The 13,428-nt window shown below is 49.0% G+C and overlaps 1 protein-coding gene across 1 annotated transcript in view; it reads left to right on the forward strand.

Moving 5' to 3' along the window:
• The window catches only part of MBIP (MAP3K12 binding inhibitory protein 1), an 83,947-nt gene that overhangs the window by 9,348 nt on the left and 61,171 nt on the right, over positions 1–13,428 (forward strand). The window lies entirely within an intron of this gene.

Consider the following 13,428-nt stretch of genomic DNA (forward strand, 5'->3'; position numbering starts at 1 on the left):
TGGAAGAAGGGGACTACATGATGTCTCGGGACATCAAGGATGCTTACCTTCATGTCCCAATTTACCCTTCTCACCAAGGGTACCTCTGGTTTGTGGTACAGAACTGTCACTATCAGTTTCAGACGCTGCCGTATGGATGGTCCACGGCACCCCGGGTCTTTACCAAGGTAATGGCCGAAATGATGATACTCTTTCGAAGGAAGGGAATTTTAGTTATCCCTTACTTGGACGATTCCCTGATAAGGGTAAGATCCAGGGAACAGTTGGAGGTCGGTGTAGCACTATCTCAGGTAGTGTTGCGGCAGCACGATTGGATTCTCAATATTCCAAAATCGCAGCTGATTCCGACGACTCGTCTTCTGTTCCTAGGGATGATCCTGGACACAGTCCAGAAAAAGGTGTTTCTCCCGGAGGAGAAAGTCAGGGAGTTATCCGAGCTAGTCGGGAACCTCCTATAACCGAGCCAAGTCTCAGTACATCAATGAAAGGGTTCTGGGAAAAATGGTGGCTTCCTACGAAGCAATCCCATTCGGCAGATTCCACGCAAGAACTTTCCAGTGGGACCTGCTGGACAAATGGTCCGGGTCGCATCTTCAGATGCATCAGCGGATAACCCTGTCACCAAGCACAAGGGTGTCTCTCCTGTGGTGGTTGCAGAGTGCTCATCTTCTAGAGGGCCGCAGATTCGACATTCAGGACTGGGTCCTGGTGACCACGGATGCCAGCCTGCGAGGCTGGAGAGCAGTCACACAGGGAAGGAATTTCCAGAGCTTATTGTCAAGCCTGGAGACATCACTTCACATAAATATCCTGAAGCTAAGGGCCATTTACAATGCTCTAAGCTCAGCAAGACCTCTGCTTCAAGGTCACCCGGAGTTGATCCATTCGGGCAACATCACGGCAGTCACCCACGTAAACAGACAGGGTGACACAAGAAGCAGGAGGGCAAGGCAGAAGCTGCAAAGATTCTTCGCTGGGCGGAAAATCATGTGATAGCACTGTCAGCAGTATTCATTCCGGGAGTGGACAACTGGGAAGCAGACTTCCTCAGCAGACACGACCCCCACCCGGGAGAGTGGGGACTTCACCCAGAAGTCTTCCACATGTTTATAAAACTCGACAAGTATTGCGCCAGGTCAAGGGACCCTCAGGCAATAGCTGTAGACGCTCTGGTAACACAGTGGGTGTACCAGTCAGTGTATGTGTTCCCTCCTCTGCCTCTCATACCCAAGGTACTGAGAATTATAAGATGGAGAGGAGTAAGCACTATATTCGTGGCTCCGGATTGGCCAAGAAGGACTTGGTAACCGGAACTTCAAGAGATGCTCACGGAGGATCCGTGGCCTCTACCTCTAAGAAGGGACCTGCTCCAGCAAGGACCCTGTCTGTTCCAAGACTTACCGCGGCTGCGTTTGACGGCATGGCGGTTGAACGCCGGATCCTGAAGGAGAAAGGCATTCCGGATGAAGTCATTCCTATCCTGATCAAAGCCAGGAAAGATATAACCGCAAAACATTATCACCGCATTTGGCGAAAATATGTTGCGTGGTGCGAGGCCAGTAAGGCCCCGACGGAGGAATTTTCAACTAGGTCGATTCCTACATTTCCTGCAAACAGGAGTGTCTATGGGCCTGAAATGGGGGTCCATTAAGGTTCAAATTTCGGCCCTGTCAATTTTCTTCCAAAAAGAACTAGCTTCAGTCCCTGAAGTTCAGACGTTGTGAAAGGGGTACTGTATATACAGCCTCCTTTTGTGCCTCCAGTGGCACCTTGGGATCTAAATGTAGTTTTTGGGTTCCAAAAGTCACATTGGTTTGAACCACTTAAATATGTGGAGTTAAAATATCTCACATGGAAAGTGGTCATGCTGTTGGCCCTGGCCTGGGCCAGGTGCGTGTCAGAATTGGCGGCTTTATCCTGTAAAAGCCCTCATCTGATTTTCCATTCGGACAGGGCGGAATTGAGGACTTGTCCTCAGTTTCTCCCTAAGGTGGTTTTCAGCGTTTTCACCTGAATCAACCTATTGTGGTGCCTGCGGCTACTAGGGACTTGGAGGACTCCAAGTTGCTAGACGTTGTCAGGGCCCTGGAAATATAGGTTTCCAGGACGGCTGGAGTCAGAAAATCTGACTCGTTGTTTATTCTGTATGCACCCAACAAGCTGGGTGCTCCTGCTTCTAAGCAGACTATTGCTCGTTGGATTTGTAGTACAATTCAGCTTGCACATTCTGTGGCAGGCCTGCCACAGCCAAAATCTGTAAAAGCCCATTCCACAAGGAAGGTGGGCTCATCTTGGGTGGCTGCCCGAGGGGTCTCGGCTTTACATCTTTGCCGAGCAGCTACTTGGTCAGGAGCAAATACGTTTGTAAAATTCTACAAATTTGATACCCTGGCTGAGGACCTGGAGTTCTCTCATTTGGTGCTGCAGAGTCATCCGCACTCTCCCGCCCGTTTGGGAGCTTTGGTATAATCCCCATGGTCCTTACGGAGTCCCCAGCATCCACTAGGACGTCAGAGAAAATAAGAATTTACTTACCGATAATTCTATTTCTCGTAGTCCGTAGTGGATGCTGGGCGCCCATCCCAAGTGCGGATTGTCTGCAATACTGGTACATAGTTATTGTTACCAAAAAAATCGGGTTATTGCTGTAGTGAGCCATCTTTTCTAGAGGCTCCTCTGTTATCATGCTGTTAACTGGGTTTAGATCACAAGTTATATGGTGTGATTGGTGTGGCTGGTATGAGTCTTACCCGGGATTCAAAATCCTTCCTTATTGTGTACGCTCGTCCGGGCACAGTATCCTAACTGAGGCTTGGAGGAGGGTCATAGGGGGAGGAGCCAGTGCACACCAGGTAGTTCTAAAGCTTTACTTTTGTGCCCAGTCTCCTGCGGAGCCGCTATCCCCATGGTCCTTACGGAGTCCCCAGCATCCACTACGGACTACGAGAAATAGAATTATCGGTAAGTAAATTCTTATTTTCCTCGTACGGTCAGTCTCCTCTGGGCACAGTTTCTTTAACTGAGGTCTGGAGGAGGGGCATAGAGGGAGGAGCCAGTGCACACCCATCTAAAGTTCTTTAAAGTGCCCATGTCTCCTGCGGAGCCCGTCTATACCCCATGGTCCTTACGGAGTCCCCAGCATCCTCTACAGACTAGGAGAAAAAGATTTACCGGTAGGTTTAAAATCTTATTTTTGTGCACTGTGGGAGACTTGGCCAGTATAAACATTTATCAGCAGCTCCATTATAGGGGGTGGAGCTTGTTCAGAGTGGGATCAGCGGCATTTTGGCGCCTGCCTCTGCATAAGCAGCAGCAGCTAGGACGCGCAGCTCCTCCAAAGATCCGGGAGTCACTGAAAACTGGTACAGGGTTGTACTAGCAGTGGGAGAGCCGCTCTTACACAATATAGTGTCTTTAAGAGCACACACAATCCGGGTTACTGGTATATAGATTTATTTCAGCTTGTAGTTGTTACTTCTCTCACTCTGAGTCCCCATCGCTCACGCAGTGAGGCAGGCTTATTACACTTGCCTGTGAGTTTTGTATGTGTGTGTGAGAGTGTTGTTCACTGTTATTATGGTTAAACACGCTGTATGCAAAGTTTGTCCTATCAGATTCTCCCCTTCTACCACTGGGTCCTTTATCATGTGACCATTGCAGTCAGTCTTCTCAGGTCAGTGTGGAGAAGACTGGGGGGGTCAGGAGCCTTCTTGGCTCGATGACATTAAGACTATGATGGCTGACATGTCATCCCAACTTGATGCAAAAAGCTATACAACTGCAACAGGCGGTTGCAGACCTTGCAGCAAAGGTGATTACAGACATCCTTCCCTCCATAGTTCAGGGCCACTTAAGCGTGGGCTGCCTGCTCTTCTAGCAGATGAGGAGGATATTCTGGAAGAGGGGGAGGAATTAGAACCTGACATAGAAGATTCCACTCCTGCAGATGGTATTGAACCCCTTGTTCTTGCTATCAGGGATGTACTAAAGGTCCCTTTTAGAAGAGGCTGCTTCTACGCAGTCGTTTTTTCTTGTGCAGAAAATAATTAACATCACCTTCCCTGATTCTCCAGAATTAGATGAGGTTTTTAAACAAGCCTAGAAAAATCCTGATAAAAGTTATCAGGTTACTAGAAAGTTTTTACGTTCTTTCCCATTCTCACCAGAGGGTAGAAAATATTGGGAAGAACCCCCAACTGTTGATGATTCTGTCTCCCGCCTCTCTAAGAAGGTGGTGTTACCGGCGCCTCTGTCTTTTCAGCTTAAAGACCGTGGGGATAGGATCATGGAGTCTACACTAAAATCTGTTTACACAGCGGCTGGCGTATCACAAGGACCGGTGATAGCGGGTTGCTGGATGTCACATGCCATTCACACCTGTGCTACTCAGATTCAAGAGGGCCTTGCGGGGGATATGCCACTGGTCACTACAGTGACCCTCATTAGGCACATTCAGGGTACTGCACGCAAGGAAATAGTTTCTATTAATGCTGGAACTACTACCATGGCAATGTCGGCACGCAGGGCCTTGTGGTTGTGTCAGTGGATTGCCAATGCAGAATCCAAGCGCAGTGTGGAGAGTCTTCCTTTTTCTATTACGTCCTAGAGGATGCTGGGGTCCACATTAGTACCATAGGGGGTATAGACTGGTCCACCAGGAGCTATGGGCACTTTAAGAGTTTGATAGTGTGGGCTGGCTCCTCCCTCTATGCCCCTCCTACCAGACTCTGTTTAGAAAATGTGCCCGGTGGAGCCGGTCACAGCTAGGGTAGCTCCTAGAGCTTTTCTGGTTTTATTTTTATTTTTTTTAAAGAAGTTAGTCCCTGCTTTGTGTGACTTAGGGGGGGGGGGGGGGGGAGTAGTGTCCAACCCTCTGAGGTTAATGGCCATTATCTCCGCTGACAGGACACTGAGTTCCTGAGGGTGATGATAGTTAGTCCCCGAGGCGACCGCTCACTCCCGCAGCATGCCGTCACCCCCTAACAGAGCCAAAAGATCGAGGTGGTGAGTAGAGCACCGGTGACCCCACAAGCGGGGAACAGGTGAGAATGGCGGCATCAAGGTGGGAGCGCAGCGCTGAAGCTGCGCTCCGGAAGGCTCAACGGTACAGATGAGGGGCGCCCTGGGCCAGCACAATACCCTTACACTAGTCAGATTGCTTTCAGGGACTCTGTCTACTGCCAGCACACAATTCTCAGGCCAGTATAAAAAATTTCAAAAGTGTGGGAAGACGCGCCATTTTAGGGATCTGAGCTTCTCCTCAGAGCGGACCCAGCAACTCACCAGCGCCATTTTCTCCCTGCAGATCATCATCACAGAGACGCTGCAAGGAGCGCTGATCCTCCTTATAACTCCAGCTATCCAGTGCGGTACCAGGGGGTTGTAGAAGGGAGGGGGGGGGGGGGGGAGTGTTTTATTCACAACTGTGTAGCCTATTAAGGTTGCACAGTCAGCGCGATGCGCTTATTATAGAACTTCCTACAGGGGCGCTGTGTGGGTGCTGGCTCCATTAACTGTGTTTCTCTGAAGGTACTTGGGGAAAACTGTGTCTGACATTTTCCTGTGTGTGTGTGTGTGTGTGTGTGTGTGTGTGTGTATATGCAAATTTCTCACATTACCATGTCCAGGGACTCAGTATCTTGTGCTGCAGAGTATGTATCTTCACCAGAGGAATCCATTCCAAGTACTCGGGAATTTAATTTACTGTCTCAGCCTTCTGAATCTGAGCCACAGTGGGTGGCTTCCATTAAGGGAATGATATCCCAGATTTCTACTAGGATAGCCCATAATGAGACTGAAACACAGGTTTTGAAAAAATCTGTAGAGGCTTCCTCAAAAGCCCCTGGTGTATTCCCAAAGAAACATGCGCTTGCCCAGATAATGCAAGTGGACACGGATACCGACTCTGACACGGCAGACGGTGATGGGTTTATGGGGGGGGGGGGGGGGTGAGGCTTCCCTTGCAAGAGGGGTGCAGATCATGATTGAGGCCATTAGGGATGTGTTACGCATTACTGACAAGCCACCTGAGCAGGTTGAGGAGTCTTTCTTTACAGACAATAAGAAAGCCTCCCTGACCTTCCCTACGTCTGAAGAATTAAACGCATTATTTGGAAAATCCAGAGACAAAATTCCAGTTCCCAAAAAGGGTGCTCGTTGCTTTTCCTTTCCTTGAGGATGATAAGAAAAAGTGGGAAAACCCACCTATAGCTGACGCTTCTGTATCTAGACTGTCAAAATAGGTGGTTTTACCTGTCCCTGGGTCTACCGCTTTGAAAGAGCTGGCAGACCGCAAGATTGAAACTACGCTCAAATCCATATACACTACTTCAGGAGTGACGTTAAGGCCCACTATTGCCTGTGCATGGATATCTAAAGCCATAGTAAAGTTGTCAGGCACATTACTAGAGGAGTTAGATTCTATGAATAGAAGTGACATTGAATTGTTTTTACGTAACATACAGGATTTTGCGGGTTTCATGGTGGAGGCCATGAAGGACCTGGGTCATCTGAATGCAAGGACATCTTCTATGGCTGTCTTAGCACGCAGGGGACTCTGGCTGCGCCAATGGTCGGCATACACGGAATCCAGGAGAAGTGTGGAGAACCAACCCTTCACATGTCAGGCTCTATTTGGGGAAGCATTGGATGCGTGGATCTCCACGGCAACCGTTGGTAAATCAACCTTTCTTCCCTCAGCCACTCAGACAACGAAGAAACCCTTTTCTACGTCCACAATGCAGTCCTTTCGAACCGCAAAACCTAAAAAGTCTAAGCCTCCTACCACTTTCTTCAGAGGTGGGCGGGCTAAATCCAAAAAACCTGCACCTGCAGGTTCCCAGGATCAGGAGCCTGCCTCTGTTTCCTCGGTGACGGTGGACCTCACAGCCTGGAGAACGAGCAGGTGGGAGCGAGACTCCGATATTTCAGTAATGTCTGGGTGTCATCCGGTCTGGATCCCTGGGTACAGGATATTGTGTCCCAAGGGTACAGACTTGAGTTTCAAGAGCTCCCACCTCACAGATTATTCAAATCAGGCTTACCAGCTTTGCTGACAGATAGGGCTATCCTACAGGAAGCCATTCAAAAATTGGAAAGGTCAGATGTCACTGTTCCAGTTCCTCCTCATCTGGAAAACTAGGGTTACTATTCAAACCTATTTGTGGTATCGAAACCAGATGGTTCGGTCAGACCGATTTTGAACCTGAAGTCGTTAAACTCTCTTATCTGAGGGAATTCAAGTTCAAAATGGAGTCTCTGAGAGCGTTGATATCGGGTCTGGAGGAGGGAGAATTTCTGGTATCCCTAGATATCAAGGATGCGTACCTCCACATTCCGATTTGGCCGCCACACCAGGCTTATCTCAGATTTGCGCTGTTGACTGTCACTATCAGTTCCAGGCACTGCTGTTCTGCCTCTCCACGGCACCAAGGGTGTTCACCAAGGTAATGGCAGAGATGATGAGTCTCCTCCGCAGGCAGGGAGTGAATATAATTCCATATCTGGACGATCTGCTGATAAAACCGTCCTCCAGAGAGAAGTTGTTGCAGAGCATTGCTCTCACTACTCGATTGCTCAGGGATCATGGATGGATCCTGAATCTCCAAAGTCACATTTGGAGCCGACAAGGAGATTGTCTCTCCTAGGTATGATCCTTGACACGCAAGTGCAGAGGGTGTTTCTACCGGTGGAGAAAGTGTTGGTGATACAATCAGTGGTACGGGATGTCTTGAAGCCTGCCCGGGTATCGGTCCATAAGTGCATTCGCCTTCTGGCGAAGATGGTGGCCTCCTACGAGGCTCTACAGTACGGAAGATTTCATGCACGGTCCTTCCAACTGGATCTCCTAGATAAGTGGTCGGGATCTCGCCTACACATGCACTAGAGGATACGTCTGTCGCCGAAAACCAGGATCTTACTCCCATGGTGGCTACAATTGCCTCACCTTCTAGAGGGCTGCAGGGTCGGGGTTCAGAACTGGATCCTTCTAACCACGGATGCAAGTCTCAGAGGTTGGGGCACAGTCACCCAGGGGGAAACCTTCCAAGGAAGGTGGTCAAGTTTGTAATCCATTCTTCCAATAAACATCCTGGAGCTAAGAGCCATGTACAATGGTCCTCTGCAAGCGGCACACCTTCTGCAAGATCAGGCCATTCAGGTGCAGTCGGACAATGTGATGACGGTAGCCTACGTAAACCGACAGGGCAGAACGAAGAGCAGAGCTGCAATGTCGGAGGTGACAAGAATCCTCCTCTGGGCAGAAAAGCATGCAGTGGCGCTGTCAGCAATCTTCATTCCGGGAGTGGACAACTGGGAAGTGGACTTCCTCAGCAGGCACGATCTCCATCCAGGGGAGTGGGGCCTCCATCCAGAGGTGTTCACAGAGGTGACAAGTCTTTGGGGTGTACCTCAAATAGACATGATGGCCTCGCGTCTCAACAAGAAGCTTCAGAGGTACTGTTCCAGGTCGAGAGCCACAAGCACTGGAGGTGGACGCCCTGGTAACTCCGTGGGTGTTCAAGTCAGTGTACGTGTTCCCTCCACTTCCACTCATTCCAAGGATTCTAAAGCTCATAAAGAGAACAAGCGTTCAAGCTATCCTCATTGCTCCGGACTGGCTAAGAAGGGCTTGGTACGCGGATCTTCTGGAATTACTGTTGGAAGATCCGAGGCCTCTTCCTCTTCGAGAGGACCTTCTGCAACAGGGGCCATTAGCTTATCAAAGCTTAGGCTATGTTTGATGGCATGGAGGTTGAACACCAGATCTTAGCTAAGAAAGCCATTCCGAACAAGGTTATTCCTACTCTGATACAGGCTCGGAAGGGAGTAACGTCTAAACATTACCATCGCATTTGGAAAAAGGATGTGTCTTGATGTAAATCCAAGAAGTTTCCTACGGTGGAGTTTCATCTTGGACGGTTTCTCCTCTTCCTGCAAGCAGGTGTGGATATGGGCCTGCGTTTGGGATCCATAAAGGTCCAAATTCCGGCCTTATCCATTTTCTTCTAGAAACAACTGGCTTCCCTCCCTAATGTTCAGACTTTCTTGAAAAGGGTTCTGCACATCCAGCCTCCCTTTGTGCCTTCTACGGCGCCCTGGGATCTTTAACATGGTGTTGCAGTTCCTGCAATCGGATTGGTTTGAGCCTTTACAGGAGGTTGAGGTCAAGTTTCTCACTTGGAAGGCGGTCAAATCTGCTAGGCGTGTGTCTGAATTGGGGGCTTTGTCCTGCAAAAGCCCCTACTTAATTTTCCATGAAGATAGAGCTGAGCTCAGAACGTGTCAGCAATTTCTTCCGAAGGTTGTGTCGGCTTTCCATATCAACCAACAAATTGTGGTGCCAGTTGCTACTGACTCCTCATTTCCATCTAAGTCCTTGGATGTTGTAAGGGCTCTGAAGATCTATGTAAAGAGCACTGCTCGTCACAGAAAGTCGGACTCTGTTTGTCCTGTATGATCCCAAAAAGTTGGGTGTCCTGCTTCTAAGCAGACGATTTCTCGCTGGATTAGGTTCACTATCCAGCATGCTTATTCTACGGCAGGATTGATGTGTCCAAAATCTGTTAAGGCCCACTCTACTCGTAAGGTGGGTTCTTCCTGGGCGGTTGCCCGGGGTGTCTCAGCTTTACAACTTTCCCGAGCGGCTACTTGGTCAGGGTCGAACACATTTGGTAAGTTCTACAAGTTCGATACTCTGGCCTCTGAGGACCTAAAGTTTGGTCAATCCGTTCTGCAGGAACCTCCGCGCTCTCCCTCCCATTCTGGGAGCTTTGGTACAATATTGACCCCAGCATCCTCTAGGACGTAAGAGAAAATAGGATTTTAATTACCTACCGGTAAATCCTTTTCTCGTAGTCTGTAGAGGATGCTGGGCGCCCGCCCATCACTTCATTATCCTGCAATGGTTACTTGGTTCAGTACTGCAGTACTGTGTTATTACTTGGTTAAGTACGGTTGTTCAGCTGTTGCTGAGTATTCAAGCTGGTTAGCTTGTTTTGCTTAGTATGTGTGAGCTGGTGTGATCTCGCCACTATCTGTGTAAAATCCTTCTCTCAAAGTTGTCCGTCTCCTCGGGTACAGTTTCTATACTGAGTCTGGTAGGAGGGGCATAGAGGTAGGAGCCAGCCCACACTATCAAACTGTTAAAGTGCCCATGGCTCCTGGTGGACCCGTCTATACCCCTATGGTACTAATGTGGACCCCAGCATTCTCGACGGCCTACAAGAAAAGGATTTACCAGTAGGTAATTAAAATCCTATTTTCACGGGAATGGCTTTTTGGGGTTGAGTTAGATACATGGATTTCTAAGGTCACTGCGTGGAACAAAGAAGAGGTTACTACTCAAACCTGTTTGTGTTACCGAAACCAGACTGTTCGGTAAGACCCATTCTGAATCTCAAATCCCTGAACTCTTACTTCAAGGTTTTCAAGTTCAAGATGGAGTCCCTACGCGCAGTAATTGTGGGCCTGGATGAACAGGAGTTAATGGTCTCTCTGGACATAAAGATTGCTTATCTCCAAATCTTGATTTGGCCCCCTCACCAAGCTTTTCTGAGGTTTGCCCTACTGAACGCTCACTATCCGTTTCAAGTGTTACCCTTCGGTCTGTCCACAGCTCCGAGGGTCTACACGAAGGTGATGGTGGAAATGATGTTCCAACTCTGAGTCCAGGGGGTCAATGTGGTCCTTATCTGGACGGGCTTTTGATAAAGGCAAGATCAAGGGAGCTGTTGTTGCTCCATATAGACCACACTATCCATCTTCTGTTGCGACATGGGTGGATCCTTAATTTCTCTATCGTCCTAGTGGATGCTGGGGTTCCTGAAAGGACCATGGGGAATAGCGGCTCCGCAGGAGACAGGGCACAAAAAGTAAAGCTTTAGGATCAGGTGGTGTGCACTGGCTCCTCCCCCTATGACCCTCCTCCAAGCCTCAGTTAGGTTTTTGTGCCCGGCCGAGAAGGGTGCAATCTAGGTGGCTCTCCTAAAGAGCTGCTTAGAAAAGTTTAGCTTAGGTTTTTTATTTTACAGTGAGTCCTGCTGGCAACAGGATCACTGCATCGAGGGACTTAGGGGAGAAGAAGTGAACTCACCTGCGTGCAGGATGGATTGGCTTCTTTGGCTACTGGACATTAGCTCCAGAGGGACGATCACAGGTACAGCCTGGATGGTCACCGGAGCCTCGCCGCCGGCCCCCTTGCAGATGCTGAAAAGAGAAGAAGGTCCAGAATCGGCGGCAGAAGACTCCTCAGTCTTCTTAAGGTAGCGCACAGCACTGCAGCTGTGCGCCATTGCTCTCAGCACACTTCACACGGCAGTCACTGAGGGTGCAGGGCGCTGGGGGGGGGGGGCGCCCTGGGCAGCAATGAAAATCCTTTTTTTTTGGCAAAAAATACCTCACATATAGCCTCCGGGGCTATATGGAGATATTTAACCCCTGCCAGAATCCATTTTTAAGCGGGAGACGAGCCCGCCGAAAAGGGGGCGGGGCCTATCTCCTCAGCACACAGCGCCATTTCCTCACACAGTTCCGCTGGTCAGGAAGGCTCCCAGGCTCTCCCCTGCACTGCACTACAGAAACAGGGTTAAATCAAGAGAGGGGGGGCAAAATTTGGCGAAATTGTGATTTTATAAAAGCAGCTATAAGGGAGCACTTATTATAAGGCTATCCCTGTAAAATATAGCGTTTTGGTGTGTGCTGGCAAACTCTCCCTCTGTCTCCCCAAGGGGCTAGTGGGGTCCTGTCCTCTATCAGAGCATTCCCTGTGTGTGTGTGCTATATGTCGGTACGTGTGTGTCGACATGTATGAGGACGATGTTGGTGAGGAGGCGGAGCAAATTGCCTGTAATGGTGATGTCACTCTCTAGGGAGTCGACACCGGAATGGATGGCTTATTTATGGAATTACGTGATAATGTCAACACGCTGCAAGGTCGGTTGGCGACATGAGACGGCTGGCAAACAAATTAGTACCTGTCCAGGCGTCTCAAACACCGTCAGGGGCGTTAAAACGTCCTTTTACCTCAGTCGGTCGACAGACACAGACACGGACACTGATTTCAGTGTCGACGGTGAAGAAACAAACGTATTTCCCTTTAGGGCCACACGTTACTTGTTAAGGGCAATGAAGGAGGTGTTACATATTTCTGATACTACAAGTACCACAAAAGAGGGTATTATGTGGGATGTGAAAAAACTACCTGTAGTTTTTCCTGAATCAGATAAATTAAATGAAGTGTGTGATGATGCGTGGGTTCCCCCCGATAGAAAATTATTGGCGGTATACCCTTTCCCGCCAGAAGTTAGGGCGCGGTGGGAAACACCCCTTAGGGTGGATAAGGCGCTCACACGCTTATCAAAACAAGTGGCGGTACCGTCTATAGATAGGGCCGTCCTCAAGGAGCCAGCTGACAGGAGGCTGGAAAATATCATAAAAAGTATATACACACATACTGGTGTTATACTGCGACCAGCGATCGCCTCAGCCTGGATGTGCAGAGCTGGGGTGGCTTGGTCGGATTCCCTGACTAAAAATATTGATACCCTTGACAGGGACAGTATTTTATTGACTATAGAGCATTTAAAGGATGCATTTCTATATATACGAGATGCACAGAGGGATATTTGCACTCTGGCATCAAGAGTAAGTGCGATGTCCATATCTGCCAGAAGATGTTTATGGACACGACAGTGGTCAGGTGATGCAGATTCCAAACGGCACAAAGGTGTATTGCCGTATAAAGGAAGAGGAGTTATTTGGGGTCGGTCCATCGGACCTGGTGGCCACGGCAACTGCTGGAAAATCCACCGTTTTTACCCTAAGTCACATCTCTGCAGAAAAAGACACCGTCTTTTCAGCCTCAGTCCTTTCGTCCCTATAAGAGTCATATCTGCCCAGGGATAGAGGAAAGGGAAGAAGACTGCAGCAGGCAGCCCATTCCCAGGAACAGAAGCCTTCCACCGCTTCTGCCAAGCTCTCAGCATGACGCTGGGACCGTACAGGACCCCTGGATCCTACAAGTAGTATCCCAGGGGTACAGATTGGAATGTCGAGACGTTTCCCCCTCGCAGGCTCCTGAAGTCTGCTTTACCAAGGTCTCCCTCCGACAAGGAGACAGTATGGGAAACAATTCACAAGCTGTATTCCCAGCAGGTGATAATCAAATTACCCCTCCTACAACAAGGAAAGGGGTATTATTCCACATTATATTGTGGTACTGAAGACAGAAGGCTAGGTGAGACCTATTCTAAATCTAAAAAATTTGAACACTTACAAAGGTTCAAATCAAGATGGAGTCACTCAGAGCAGTGATAACGAACCAGGAAGAAGGGGACTATATAGTGTCCCGGGACATCAGCGATGCTTACCTCCATGTCCCAAATTTGCCCTTCTCACTAAGGGTACTTCAGGTTCGTGGTACAGAACTGT

Source organism: Pseudophryne corroboree, chromosome 12, assembly GCF_028390025.1.
Source record: "Pseudophryne corroboree isolate aPseCor3 chromosome 12, aPseCor3.hap2, whole genome shotgun sequence".
NCBI lineage: Eukaryota > Metazoa > Chordata > Amphibia > Anura > Myobatrachidae > Pseudophryne > Pseudophryne corroboree.